Source organism: Alosa pseudoharengus, unplaced genomic scaffold (assembly GCF_046254945.1).
Source record: "Alosa pseudoharengus isolate Yale_2024_CS ecotype anadromous, Long Island Sound unplaced genomic scaffold, YU_APseudo_1.1 YU_APseudo_1.1_scf_13, whole genome shotgun sequence".
Taxonomy (NCBI): domain Eukaryota; kingdom Metazoa; phylum Chordata; class Actinopteri; order Clupeiformes; family Clupeidae; genus Alosa; species Alosa pseudoharengus.
The window spans coordinates 34,102,651-34,117,939 of NW_027468598.1; the positions used below are offsets into that span (position 1 = coordinate 34,102,651).

At 42.4% G+C, this 15,289-nt stretch overlaps 1 long non-coding RNA gene across 1 annotated transcript; it reads right to left on the reverse strand.

Moving 5' to 3' along the window:
* Positions 1 to 2,558: 2,558 nt before the first annotated feature.
* On the reverse strand, positions 2,559 to 14,975 carry LOC143121267 (uncharacterized). Its single transcript, XR_012986462.1, has 3 exons — positions 14,888 to 14,975; positions 3,806 to 3,920; positions 2,559 to 2,675 (listed from the first exon to the last, which is right to left on the reverse strand). It is a non-coding gene; the product is annotated as an uncharacterized LOC143121267 (long non-coding RNA).
* Between the last annotated feature and the right edge of the window lie 314 nt (positions 14,976 to 15,289).

A 15,289-nucleotide genomic window follows, 5' to 3' on the forward strand; every position in this document is an offset into this window, starting at 1 on the left:
CAGGCTGCCTAGCAGCGTGAATAAAATTGCGTGCGCAAGGCAGCATGGGAAAATCCAGGCTACTGTTGTTCCTGCTGGTGCTGGAACCCAAGTGAGCCATATGGCTTTGTTTCAAAGCCGGCCTCCATCTGGATCTGGTGGACAGGCAGAGTGACAAAAGAACTCTGCAGGGCCTGTCCCTGGTGATCAAGCAAAGATGGCACTTCCTGGAGGGGCTTAAAATGCTGGAGCAATGCCAACATCTTCATAATGGAGATAGATCATATGAGCATTTATCTTTTAAGTCTACCAAGCAGACTTTGTGTGTGTGTGCGTCTGTGTCTGGGTGTGTGTGTGTGTGTGCGATCTTGATCAGACCTGGGCCTTATGTGTAACCCAGTAATCTGTTCCCGAGATGGTGATAAAACAACATGAGTTATATCTTCAGTGTTGTGCCCTCCTCAGAGAGTGGGGACTCTTCTGCTTTTGTTTTGCCCAGCAGCAGGATCAGCAGATGTGTCCCAGGACTGGGCCAGACGCTCGCCGGAGTCGCATGCCAGATGGGTACAGTGTTCCACACTACTCATACAGAACCACAGGAGGGTTCTCACTCCAGATGTGGAACATCGTCAGCATTATTTATGCTTGTACCATGTGAAAATAAGTGAATTTCTTTTTAACTATTTTGCAACTATTTAACCAAATTAAACAGTAAACACTGTATAGAATAAACACCATCCTTATATACCATCCCTATACTATACTAATGTTTTGGAATATTAAAAATTTAGTAATTAACATGATGACAACAGATTGGGAAAAGCAGAGAAGTGATGTCACTTGACGAACGTGGAATGAATCACGTCTCTGGCGGGACTAACCTCCCAACTGTCACTCTTCATCCGCCGAGTCCGTTTGAGAAGGACGTTTCCAAGACCAAGAAAACAACCCACGTCAGCCGGCTGAAGCCCCTCAAACCAGACAGAGCGGCAGACAGATCCCGCACACACACACACACACATGTCTGCGCCGGTCCTGCATACAGTGACTGCCGGACCAGAACGGGACACAGTTTCTTGCCCCACTGGTTCTTGCATGCCTCTGTTTATGTCCATTCAGATGAGCAGGAGCCGACGGCTGACTGACGCACTGTGCAGAAAAAAGTACAGGAGGCAGCAGAAATCAACTTAAAATAATAAACAAACGTGTGCTGAGCTCGCGCAGGCTGTCTGCAAAAGCTCCACTCCCCCACGACTCCCAACCTTGAAAAAAACAACAAAAAAAAACAACTCCAGCTCAAGAGGCTCCTGCAGATTTATGACAGTGTTACTGAGTGGAGGAAAATATACACACGCACACACACACAGACAGATATACACACACACACACAGATACACACACACACACACACAGATATATATACACACACACACACACACACACACACACATAAAAACAGCCTCTAATGAGACAAGTAGACATGCTGGAGGTGGAGGAAATGTATCCTGGCAATCAGACTACAGACTAAATGAAAGGAGTGAGTTCACCCTCAGCATTGTATCAAACATAAGGACGTTTCAAGGATCCTTTTGTGTCAGCCAGCAAGTGTGATTTTATTTTGGGCCAATGCCAGCTGGTGGACTGATGGAGAAAGCATGAGGGCGTAGTTAATCAACATTACAGTGCTGTGTTCTTGGCCAGTTGCTGGGCCGTATACAGACTGCTACTGATAGATCACCCACCACCCCCCCCCCCCTTCCCACACACAAACACACGCACGCATACACACACACATACACACACACACACACAGGCTTCACCACCTATACCTGTCTGCCACTGCCTTGCCTTAGGGATGTAACTTGAGAAATGTGTGAGGGTTATTACTTTTTGCAGTTTATTTCTCTAATTAATCTCATACTGTGTATATGTTCAGTCTTGCGATAGACTGTCTCAGCGCCGGAGGCAGGTGTCTATAAATATTAGAGTGGGTTGCAGGGCATGCGTGACCCTAAGTCATCGTGAACACACACGCATGCACACACACACAAACACACACACACATGTGTACACTGACATGACACACATACCAGAGAGACAGAGATGTTCAAATTCCATGTGACATATTCATGTCAAGCGCAGACTCACTCTCTCTCTCACATACACACACACACACAAATAAAAAAGAAAAGTGAATAAACACACACACACACATGCCAACCAGAAAGTGAATCCGAGGAGCAAATCACGCATGTTCTAAAATTACCATGGTTACTAAAAAGTACACATGATCAGTTGCATGCTGGTTCACTGTGATCACACAGGACAACATCAGTGTTAATACATACACAAATATGTCCTGCCCTGTGATCACACAGGACAACATAAGCGTTAATACATACACAAATATGTCCTGCACTGTGATCAGTGTAACGCATGCTGGCTCACGCATGAGCTACATAAGGGAGTTCCACGCCAGAATGTGTAAATAAAGAATATTTATTAAAGTAATATACGAAAAAGTCAGTGTAGTGAATAAAAGCAAGGTGTAGTGCGAGTGTATGTCTAGGGATGTGTTCAAACAAACAAAAAGACGACGGTCGAGTGGAGAGGAAGCCCCTCTGCACTTGGAACCCAGGCCTTCAAATACAGGTGCTCATCAGGGCAACACCAAACACCTGCACATCTCGGGCAACCTGCTTCACAGAGACAGACAAACATGAGCGCAAGTGGGCGGGGCCAGTGAAGACCTGGCAGGGTCGTAACATCAGTGATATAAGAAATAATTTAACCACTTCAAAGATTTAATTTCCCGTATTGAACCTGTAATATAAGCACCTCATATGCAGTTTCCACTCTGCTGAGCTCTGTCTGCTTGTGAGGTGTCTGGGTTGCCTGCTCGGTCACGGACCTCTGGATGTATTAGTGATGCTGAGTTAACTATGAAGAGATCATGTCTCTCCCTGCCACGCTCGGGGCCAAACACCTGACAACGTCCCGCTCCTGCTAACAACGACATATGCCCGTCCTCTGGCTCTCACGGATGGTGAGGAAGGGGAGCTTCCCAACCACGCATGTCAGGAGCCAGTGCCTAAATGGACACATCTCTGCTGCTTCTAAAGTAGAGGCTTTGGCTGTGTTTAATGCCTTTAACAAAGTCAAAGTCTGCTTTGTCAATTTCTTCACATGCCAAGACATACAAAGAGATCGAAATTACGTTTCTCACTATCCCACGGTGGAGACAAGACATCATTTTACCAATTAGGTCCACAGATAAACATAAAAAGTAAATAAGAAGGCACATACAATTAATAAATAAGAGCAGCAAAATTGGGTTGAAATTGTTCATAGACAGTCAATATAGTAGTGCAAAGTCAGGCCAATAAACGGCTGAGGTAGTTCTGTTTGACCTAAATAAGCAAGTGGCATAGTGGTGCAAGTTATGTAAGAGCAGCAGAAGTGTGTTGTGTTTTTAGGACAACAACAACAAGTTGCAAAGTGTGCAAGTGTACAAGTGGAGTAGTGCAAGGCAGCCATTGAGCCAACGTGAGATTCAGAGATCCAGACAGATTTACTTGTCACATACACAGGACAGTATTTAACTAGTAGCTAAAATGTAAATCTGGTTAACTCCATGACTGTGCAAAATGGAAAAAAATATAAATCAAAATAAAAAAAGTTACAAGAATGATAGTCTTAGTTAATAATGATTAAGTCAAATAAGGAACTAAGATGTGATGGGGGGGGGGGTCCGAAAGTGGTTTTGGAGAGCAGCTGACCCAGTCTGTCCCAACTGTAGAGGACTTGGGCTGGACAAGGACCATACCTCGGCCAGCTGGTGAGGGGATGAAGTAGGGTGGAAAGGTGGTGGGGGCGGTGGTAGCATCGGTTTCTCCTCCATGGGCAGAAGGCATCCTCTCGTCTCCCCGGTGGTAATCTTGCTGCCGTGCGGAGGAAAGGCGAGTGATGAAACAGGTTTAATTCGGCCAAATCCCCAGGCTTAAGCTGTGTTTTAGTGATGTTGTGCATATGGCCCAACATCTGGGAAGGCAGAGAGAGAGAGGGAGAGAGAGAGAAAGCAGGGAGGAGTGGGGATTGCTTCTCAGCCAGATCCGTCTCAGAGGTGTCATGGGCGGGTTTGCGAGCGCTCCAGTGTCAAGTCCGGTAACATTTCTGGACGGTTTATTTATGATTGGGTAGATCCATCGCTGGCAGACATCTTAATGTAAGCAGACTTGTCATTTTTAACCACCTGGGGCGGATGGTCACTGCAGCAAATCACATCTTTATTTCATTTTTTGTTTTTTTTTCCCCAGTCACATGCACCTAATGCCAAAAGGGGGTCAAAGTTCCCAATGAAATGTCTCTGATCCCCAAACAGTTCCATCAGACTAATGTAATCCACAGAGACAATGTCCACCATATGTCTATTATACTATTCCCCCTATAAATGGTTCAAATATCCATATGATTTTATATTGACGTGCAACAGCAGAAAACTGGCTTACAGCACTTAATCCTCTTCCAGTCCTATGTGTACGAATGGACCTAATAGTAATCTGTTTCTCAGAGCATGAATGGGTTCTTTTCAAAGCAGATTCAAATTTAAAACGGAGAAAATGCCTCAACCAGAAAATATCAAATCGCGTTTTTTTTTTGTTGTTGTTGTTGTTATTGTGGTTCATGTTTTTTTTTTTTTTTTTGGTTTTTGGATCATTTACATTTCCAAGGCATTTCATTTTAATCTCTTGGCTGGCTTAACAGGTTGACTGAGAGGAGACCTGTCTCAGGGTAAAAGCAGAGCCCTTTCCCCCCCCCCCCAACACATACCAGCCAGAACAACACATGCCTCTATTTTCGCCCCACGGCGGAGGCAAACTTGTGCCTCTGCAGCTCAGAGGAACCGCATATTAGCAGCTCGAGTAGAGAGTCTGGCTGAAGGTCGCGAGCAGCAATCAGGAAGCTCATTCCTGGCCCAGGCTCCTAATAATGCGTCTCAGTGTGCTGTACAGGAGGGAGAGATTAAATCCCCCATTCCTGCTCTCTCTCTCTCTCTCTCTCTCTCTGTTCTTTTTATAAAATAAATAAATATATTATTTTTTTGTAGGCACTGCTGTGCCTGTTTCTTTTAGCATACACATTACCTTGGGGGCTTTTTCCATCCTGCTTTTGTTGCCTGTGACTGTTGTAGGACAGTCTCAGCGTCCAAAGGTCAGATAGTCGCATTAATGATGCATGACGGTCTACTCTATAGCTTAAAGGAGCCAACTTCTGCCTGTCTTGAGCATACTGTGTACAGTGGGATTTCCTGTAAGATCTCAGCCAGATAGACATAAGCTATCTTTTTTGATATAGGTAAAAATAATGGCTGCTGTCACAACTGGGATGACAGATAACCAGAGATGACTACTAATATGACAACTTAGATGTTAGATGACATTGACATACTAATAATATACATGTAAACTTTTGCCATTTCTGCTATTTACATGATGATATGCATACACTTTTGTGTTGGTGTTACTGTATGTGGGTGTGCATGTGCATGCATGAGTGTGACAGACAATGAGTGAGAGAGAGACAGAGGGATTTTTGAGAGGTGTAGACTAACAAAGAAGAAGAACATAGCACTAAGGATAAAGCCTATATATGATAAACATTTGCACTAAGGATAAAGCCTATATATGATAACATTTGCACTAAGGATAAAGCCTATATATGATAAACATTTGCACTAAGGATAAAGCCTATATATGATAAACATTTGCACTAAGGATAAACATTAGCACTAAGGATAAAGCCTATATATGATAAACATTTGCACATTTGCACTAAGGATAAAGCCTATATATGATAAACATTTGCACTAAGGATATGATAAACATTTGCACTAAGGATAAAGCCTATATATGATAAACATTTGCAGGGCCACTTGGAGAACAGTTATCTGGACCTGCTATCGGTGGCCCACTTAACACATCTCTAACTTGGGAAAGCCCCAAATTCTCTCTCTTCTTTTCCCATGGCCCTAAATTCTCTCTCTCTCTCTCTCCTCCCATCCTGTTCTCTTTCCAGGGCCCACCTCTTCATCCTCTCCCTCTAAGTGTCTGGCCAGATCAACTTCCTGTTTCTTTCTCTCTCTAGTCTTTCGCCTGTTGAATACTTATGTGTCAGTTGGTATTATTTGGTGGGCCTAATAGTGACATGGGCAATATATTTATTTAAATGTACTTTATTATCTCCTTTGGAGTTCTGTCTTTGTTTGGGTTATTTTGTTTCAGTCTGTCTCAGACAGAAAGTAACATGGTGGTGCATTCAGACGAGTTTAGTCGTTCGGTTAGTTGTTGATAAATCAGACATTTCTGTGAATCTTCTTTGGTTGCAGTGAACTGTTGCATGTAGAAGTCAGTGATGTATATATGCAGTCATGAACGCTACACGCATTGGAGGTTGCATACGCGTGTCCCCTTCCGGTTCCGGCACCGACGAGAGTGGCAGCAAGTTGAGGTAGCTCCGTGTCTTTGTGTTCTCTTCTCCGTCTTTTGTTTACTTTTTTACTTCGCAACTTTCTGCTGTAAGTGCATGTTGTGTGTGATGTCTGTATGCTACTGAGACCTTGAATTTCCCCTTGGGGATCAATAAAGTATCTATCTATCTATCTATCTATCTATCTATCTATCTATCTTTGTATCTAGCCTGCATGTTGAGAATTGACAGATCCCATCGTGAGCTGGGTCTAATCAAATTATACGTCGGAGGAAGTGCAGACGAAAAGTTAGCATGAGAAAAGGCACGTATGCTGTGTAGTCGTGCGAGATCTGTCAGTTGTGTGTGTGTTTCACGGTCAGTGTGTGAGATATGAAGGTATATTGGGTGCAAAAGTGGCGAGCACATTTAACTGCAGATTTTGCATGTGCACACTAAAGTCGTAAATGTGTAACAGTAAAGTTGAAGTTGTACATATTTTTTTATATCTTGTGAACACAAAATAGGGGCTACGGGTTCACAAATCCTTTTTACAGGTACACAAATCATATCCTGTGAGTCACAACTTTCAAGAGTCATGCACTCGACACTTTTGCTCCAAACGTTGCAGCGCAGTTGGTGCGAAACACATTTGCACATCCGTGTTTCATAATCTGAGAACATGCACAACATTCGTGCATTTGTAAACCCAAATGTGAACTAATGCATCCGAAGTTGTGCATCTGTGAAATAATTTCTCATTAATAAAATTCTACAGATCGCTTTGATTTTCTTGCACGACTACAAGTCAATTGATACAAGTGCTCGAATCTGCTTCTACGAGTGACGATACTTTTGCTCCTGGCTAGGCGATATAATAGGAGCAAAAAGATTTGTATGTGTGCACGTCGACCGAATCGATCGAGAAAACAAGGCAGCCGGATCCTGGATCGCGCTCAGACATTGCCTGCTCATAAAGTAAGTAACCTCAGCATGTTTCCTAATGAAGGACACACGATTTATAGTTTTTCTTTGCACAAAGCGAGGAAAAAATATTTGTTGCGGTGTGTGGTGTTAAGTTTTACGACCTTATTATTATTCATAATGTCTGCACAGCAAATAACTTGCCTAGCACTATCCAATAGTCTTCGTGCAAGATACAAGTCAGCTGTTCAAAAATTGCAGAACGATTGTGTCAGATTCTGTGTCCTAACGATTTTGGACGGGCAGTGTTACATTTCTGTACTTCTAAACTAGTTATTTATCTAGCGATAGCTAGCTAGCTTGGTCTGGCACTGGAGGATTTAGCAAGCAGGTAAGCTAAGCTAAACATAGCTGTCATGATAATGTAAACCAACAAACAAGATAATAATATGAAGAAAGTTATCATGTTACTTACTTTATGAGGAGGCAATGGTAGTCTGAGCGCGATCCAGGATCCAGATCCGGCCGCCTTGTTTTCTCGATTGATTGCTCGACGTGCACACATACAAATCTTTTTGCTCCTATTATATCACCTAGCTAGGAGCAAAAGTCACTCGTCACTCGTAGAAGCAGATTCGAGCACTTGTATCAATTGACTTGTAGTCGTGCAAGAAAATCAAAGCGATCTGTAGAATTTTATTAATGAGAAATTATTTCACAGATGCACAACTTCGGATGCATTAGTTCACATTTGGGTTTACAAATGCACGAATGTTGTGCATGTTCTCAGATTATGAAACACGGATGTGCAAATGTATTTCGCACCAACTGCGCTGCAACGTTTGGAGCAAAAGTGTTGAGTGCATGACTCTTGAAAGTTGTGACTCACAGGATAGGATTTGTGTACCTGTAAAAAGGATTTGTGAACCCGTAGCCCCTATTTTGTGTTAACAAGATATAAAAAAATATGTACAACTTCAACTTTACTGTTACACATTTACGACTTTAGTGTGCACATGCAAAATCTGCAGTTAAATGTGCTCGCCACTTTTGCACCCAATATACCTTCATAGTGAGACTGTGAGTGTGTACCTACATGTGCAGAACCTGGATGGTGTTTGTCAGGTTTTGCAAGCCTTTTAGGTGTCTAGCTTGTTGGTGTTAGGCCAAAACTTCCAAAGTGCTGCTTTAAGGTTTAAAAAGTCACAGTCAACTTATTTAGTTTTTTCTTTGCCAGCCATAATCCACTAAAAGGCTCATTTGGCGGTGTCTTTAAGTGGGTTGGCTGTTTAGGGTGTAATTCAGGCCGTTCTGCATGGTGTTTAATGAGCTGATCTTCATCTTGAGCTGCCTCTCCTCCGGCATAGGGAATTCATGTGTGTTTGTTTTGCAGATATGCAAATGAGCGCAAGACTTCAAAAAATGCTGAGGGTCTTTGAAGCAGGGTATTTTGGGAAACAAACTTTTTTGTGTGTGTGTAGACATGTATACCAATACAATGGTTAGGATAGTTCATTTAATTCCTCTTATATGTTGGCTGGGTCATTTCAATCCAGCTGAAGGTGCATGGCTACTATCAAACTGCCCAGTGTTTGACGGTCACCTTTTCTGGTAGGACAGAAACACAAGCCTTATTTATTCTTTAAGCGCGAGATTTAACAATGGAAATTATTTAATCAAGCAGTTTCACGTGTTAATTGCAGATTTTTTTTGGAATGATTGCAAGAACAGGAAATAGAAGAAGTGGAGACGAGGAGAGGTTAACAAAAAGAAAAGACAGAATACAAGACTGGATTGAACAGGAAGAGATGTACAGAGAGAAGAGAGAGGAAGAGATGTACAGAGAGAAGAGAGAGGAAGAAATATACAGAGGGAACAGAGAGGAAGAGGTGAATGGAGAGAACAGAGAGGAAGAGATAAATGGAGAGAACAGAGGAAGAAATGTACAGAGGGAATAGAGAGGAAGAGATGTACAGAGAGGAAGAGATGAATGGAGGGAACAGAGAGGAAGAGATGTACGAAGAGAAAATCAAGCAGTTGTTTTTGTTTATTTCTAAGCTGCTGTCCTGTGAGGATGCCGCAGTCCACACTGCACATAGACCACAAGGACACGCCAATCAGAGGGAAATGACCACAGCAAGACGAATAAAACATACATGGGAAGAATAAGTCAATAGAGCCAGAGAGAGAGGATGTCCATACAAGGGTCTACGCTGCAGCTAATTAATGGGACACAAACAGAAGCAGTGCTGCTGTGCCTTACCTTTGGGCCCGTGGGAACATCATTCTGAGTCTGACCTTTAGTGACCTTTCTCATCTCACATCATTTATAATTTCACCCAGTCATTCTCTCTGTGTCCTGTCCAAAGACGAAATCCCAAAGAATCCCAGAGGAAAACCCAGAAATGAACTTGAGTTGATATTTTGAAATTCTCCCAAATTGCATAAGTTAGTTACACATATATTTTGTACAGTAAAAGAGTGTATTTAGAAGATTGTAGAATGTACTTTCACCACGCTAAACGTTATCCAGCCTGTCTGTGCCTACATACTATGTCATGGCATGTTACAGTGCTCTAGTCAGGAGAGATGTTCTATTACTCTGACGACTGGAGGGCCCTGTAGTATGCCCCATACAGTGCCTGCATGATAATGAAATCAGGTGGCCGTGGACTACTGTGCCACTGTACACTGTGACTTGGGAGGAGAGGAAGGGAAAATGGCTTTTAGCGCTCCATCATGGAAATGCTTTTGCTTCCCATTACCCTGAAGACGGACGATGTGGCTTTAATTGAAGATCATTGTGCCGGCACCACTGTTATCAGTTCTGTGTGCCGCCACTTTCCCACAGACGGCCCAGCCAGCCGTTGGAATCTCTGTGCAGATGTCATGGCTGTCATTGCAAACTAACGACTGTATTTTATCAAAGCACTGCTACTGCTACTGGAAAGCCCTAAAAGCAGGAAGCTGTTCTTGACAACCATGCAGGAATTCTCATTACTTTTCTTCATGATATTCTGTTTTTAAACATCTGTAAACTGGTTGGGACATATCTTAATTATATGCATTTAGTTGGTTTTCAAGGACAGTAATGGTCAGAATGATATGTTTTCTCTCATTTTACCCAGTGCCTTTTGCTTTACGCTGGTTTGTTTCAGTTACAGTGTGCAATTAGGTCAACCTAAGATGGTGATATTAAATGTAATATTCAATTCCAGGTTGTTTTTCATATGACAAGTTCACTCTGTTCTAGATAAAGGAGTAGAAGTAGTAGTGGCCATAAACGCATGATATGGCAGCTACTATGCTAATGCTACCATACTAACATGGCTATGCAGTGGGGTCAGGGGTGGAACCTCATATGGGCGGCAGCTTGTGGAACCTCATATGCACAAGCACTCACATAAAAAAAACGAGTATTTGTTAACCTTCATGTGGTTTTCTGAGAGGGTGTTGCCCAGGGTGTCATACAAGCTGGGGCCACCAATAAGAAGGGTGGGCATTCATCTGGATTTTGCCCGGACAGTCCAGCTTTCAAATCCTATGTCCAGACCAGGTTTTTCACATGTGTCATAAAATAGTGACCTCTTGGCCAAACTGAACAAAAATGTTGGAGGTGTCCATTTTCTCCCCTTCCTCCTCTTTTTTTCAACATGACGCTGCTGTCGGGTGAAAACCTCATATCTTCAAATACACTATAGTAGACACATAGTAGACACTATAGGAAATTTAAAAATATGTCACTGGTGGTCACCCTACTATGCCGTAGACATGCTGTAGGTAAAAAGAAGCTAGTGCACTCTCCCAATCATCTACGGTATCATATCAAATGCCCACAGTGCATCCAAATGATTTACAAAGGGAATTTGCCTGTACTGTGTGTTTTGCACATCCACTATATGAACAAAGTTACAGGTTTAGCTGATTGCTTACACACTTTATGCAGAACTTGGCTCATTATGTCAAAATTCTACACGCAAGCCACTAAAGACATAGCAATTTGAGATAAACAACTCATGTTGTCATAATGTAACTCTGCAGTCAACACCTAACAATCCTTTTGTAACAAAATGAACCACAAATGAACCATTTGAATAACCCTTTCAAGTCAGCAACAACACACTGATGTGCTTATAACAGTACTATCTGCATTGTCATTTTCTCAGACTTTTGTGGAACTCAAGAATATAAATGTTCCAGTAATCAGTTTACAGTTGCTTAAAACAAACAAAACATAAATTAAACTAAAATAAAACTAGATGTACCGCAGAGCAGTACAAAATATGACCGCCGCCCAGTCCAGCACATTTTTTCCACAAAAAGAAATCACGCTGAAAGGCCTATATGATTCTAACTGTCTCACTAAATTGTATTATCCACACTCAATTCTCACTGGTATCTGCTAGACAACAATTACCAAAACATTATTAGTTCATAGATTTCACATGTAAAATTCATTTTATACAACCCCACCTCCATCTTGCCTGTTCATAATTCTGAGAAATTCTTGATTGTTTGTGTTATGTTTATGTTATGTGTGTGTGTGTGTGTGTGTGTGCTTGTGTGCCTGCGTATGTGCCTGTGCATGCAAGCGTACATATGTCTACTGTGTGAATATGTGTCGTACGTATGATTACTGTGAATGTATGTGTGTGTGTGTGTATCTGTTTGAGCACATGTGTGCACATGAAATGGGTTAACATGACCCCTGGAGGCAAACATACGGAAAAAAATGGTCATCCTAGGCCCTATAATTCTCAAGATATTCACAGAGAACTGTGTCTGCCCTACCCTCCTTTTGGGGGGTCCAGTCCAGCGGGGGGGCTACAGATCAAAACGAAAAATGACGGTTCCATGCTATCCATGTGGGGGTACATGCCCACCAAGTTTCGTGTACCCCGGTCTTTCAGTGTCCCGGGAATCCTTGTTGGTGTACGTCACTAAATGTACACATAAATTATTTTATTGTAAGGCCCCCCATGAACGAAAGTACACAAAACGTGGCATGCATTCGGAGGGTGTCATAATGATCCTACACTTTTAATTTCGTGCAGTTTTGACCTTGTCAGCCAGAGATACTGTGATGTACATGAAATAAGTGGTAATGGGATGGGTTGACATGCCCCCTTAAGACCAACATACATAAAAAAGGTGGACCTCCTAGGCCCTACGGTTCTCGAGATATTCACAGAAAACTGTCTCCGGCCACCTACAGGCCAGTTGGTGTATAGTAACATAAATTAATTTATTGTGTGGCCCCCCATGAACGGAATTCCACGAAACTTGGCGTGCATTCAGAGGGTGTCATAATAATCCTACACTTCCAATTTCGTGCAGTTTTGACTATGTTAGGTCACAGATACCTGCGATTACAACACCTCATTTTTACTTTTTTGTGTTTAACTAGGTGGCGCTATACATGAAATGAGTGGTTATGGAATGGGTTGACATGGCCTCTTTAGATCAACATACAAAAAAAAAATGGTCCTCCTAAACCCTACGGTTTTCGAGATATTCACAGAAAACTGTGTCTGCCCTACCCTCCTTTAGGGGGGTCCAGTCCAGCGGGGGGGCTACAGATCAAAACGAAAAACGATGGTTCCATGCTATCCATGTGAGGATACATGCCCACCAAGTTTCGTGTACCCCGGTCTTTCAGTGTCCCGGGAATCATTGACGGAAATTTGGGCATGCGAAAAAAAAAAAAAAAAAAAATCTGACTAACCCTATATGACCGCCGCTTCGCTGTGCGGCGGTCATAATAACAAAAAAAAATAGTTAGTTGTGAAACATTCCTCCTTTTGTTTTCTTTATCATTACACAACTTTCCCAGCATTTTGTTACCCCTGTCTTGTCCCAACTTTGTTTTTAAAATGTGTGATACTGCTAGGAGAGCATGAATGCTGGAAACGTGAGGAAGTTCACACCTATTCATCAACACCCAGCTAACTCCGCTCAATGGGCTATGCCATGTGGACCCATTTTGGTTTCAATTCCCCACCTCATATTTCTTTTAATTCTTATTCTTATTAAGATGGAGAAACCCCAAATATCACAGCAATCTGTGAATTCTCTATTATGTTACAGCTATTTTAGAGGGTTGGGGAGTACAGTACGTTTAGAGGTTTCATCATGTTGCTATGGGGGCCCATATGTACTTGGTGTGTGTGTGGGGGGGGGGGGGGGCTTTATTAGAAATCAAACCCATTTTACACTGTGTGTGTGTGTGTGTGTGTCTGTAACCACAGGACCTTTTTCCACGTTACCTCAGTCAATTTTCCACGTTACCTCAGTGAATTTTGCTTTGCTAGCAGCGATCAGTCAATATCTCACCCCCTTATATACAGTACAGGGCACAGCAGGTTCTCTGTTCACTGCAGATCATCATAGAAAAACATGAGGAAACAAAAAGGAAAATCCCTTTTTGATTTGTGATTAGATGTGTTCATTGATTGGACATAGTGCAGAATGCTGCTAGTCAGGTTCAGTGTTATTTGTCCTCTACTCCAGAGATGTAAACATACAGCTTCAGAGAGTAAAACTTCTACCATGTATTGGTTCTAGCTGTTCACTTAACGCAGGGGATTCCACGAAATCTACCTGGTGTTGTGCTAATCAGAATCATCTTGAATTTCCTTGAAGACCTTGAATTTCCCCTTGGGGATCAATAAAGTATCTATCTATCTATCTGATGTAGTGAATGGTTGTGGCAGGACTTTTACTTTCTGAAGCCGGACTTTAACAACTCTGCTTTACTCTGGGTCCCCATCCCATATCAGTTGGACGGGTCCATGGGTCATCCCACACCTTCTTAGGCAGCTCAGAATTTTTTCCTCCTGACCAGGATCTGTACATAGCATCTCATGTCCAGCTCCAGTGGACACTCCAGGGCAGACAGGGAGTCACTACTGTACAGTGTGGGAATAAATGTATCATTACATTTCTATCAAGCGCGCCGGTGCGAACGCACTTTTCGGGAGTAAAAAAAAAAAGGGCAGTTGTTGACCACAACACAGACACGGCATCGCATTGATTAGAGCAGTGGTTCCCAAATGGGGGTACGCGTACCACTGGGGGTACGTGAAGGCACTCCAGGGGGTACGTGAGATTTTAACCCTTTGAAGCCAATTGATGCAAAGTGGGTCAAAAAACACACCCTTTCTTCTCTGTTACATTGCTCCGCAACTGTTCATAGCAGTGAGAAGCCTTTATCCTGTGACAGAGCAGAAGTGGGGCTTTCCAACGAGACCACGCACTTGTCTGTACTTAAAGTATGAAGATTAAAAAAAAAAAAACATGAAATGAAATCAAATTGCATCATATTTACAGTCTCTGTGTTCACCTGCACACCCATTACTCTAGTTAGAATTACTCGCAAAACCCGTGAACGCATAGATATGGCAAGCATATCAGATGAAAGAGGAGACACAGGGCTATCATTTGATATAGGCTACATCCTTCTGGGTTATAAAACAGACGAAGTGACAGCAAAATAATAAATTCATATAGATCGACTTACCTCACTTTTTTCTCTGTTTTTGTGGCAAAGCATGTTTATAATCCAACCCTATTGAGTGTTTCTCTATGGCAAAGAATGTTCATAATCCGGTTTTGAGATCGTAGCAAATTCCTGCATGGTATTCAATTCAAGGCTCACATTGCATCCCAATTTGTTCGACAAAGAAACACCTTTTTTGCCTTTACTTTGTTCATGGCAATGCAGTAAAAAGTTGTAGAGAATCATGAGTGCAGACAGGCACACACGTAAACTCGGGTCAGGTCAGATCAGTTCGTGTTACAAGTATGGAGCACAGAAAGGTAATTTTTAATCACTAATTAATGTATAACATGATTACAGTCTAACACAAAGGGAACAGGCACAGTTGGGTAACTAATTCTAGTGTCGTTTTCTTACGGGGAT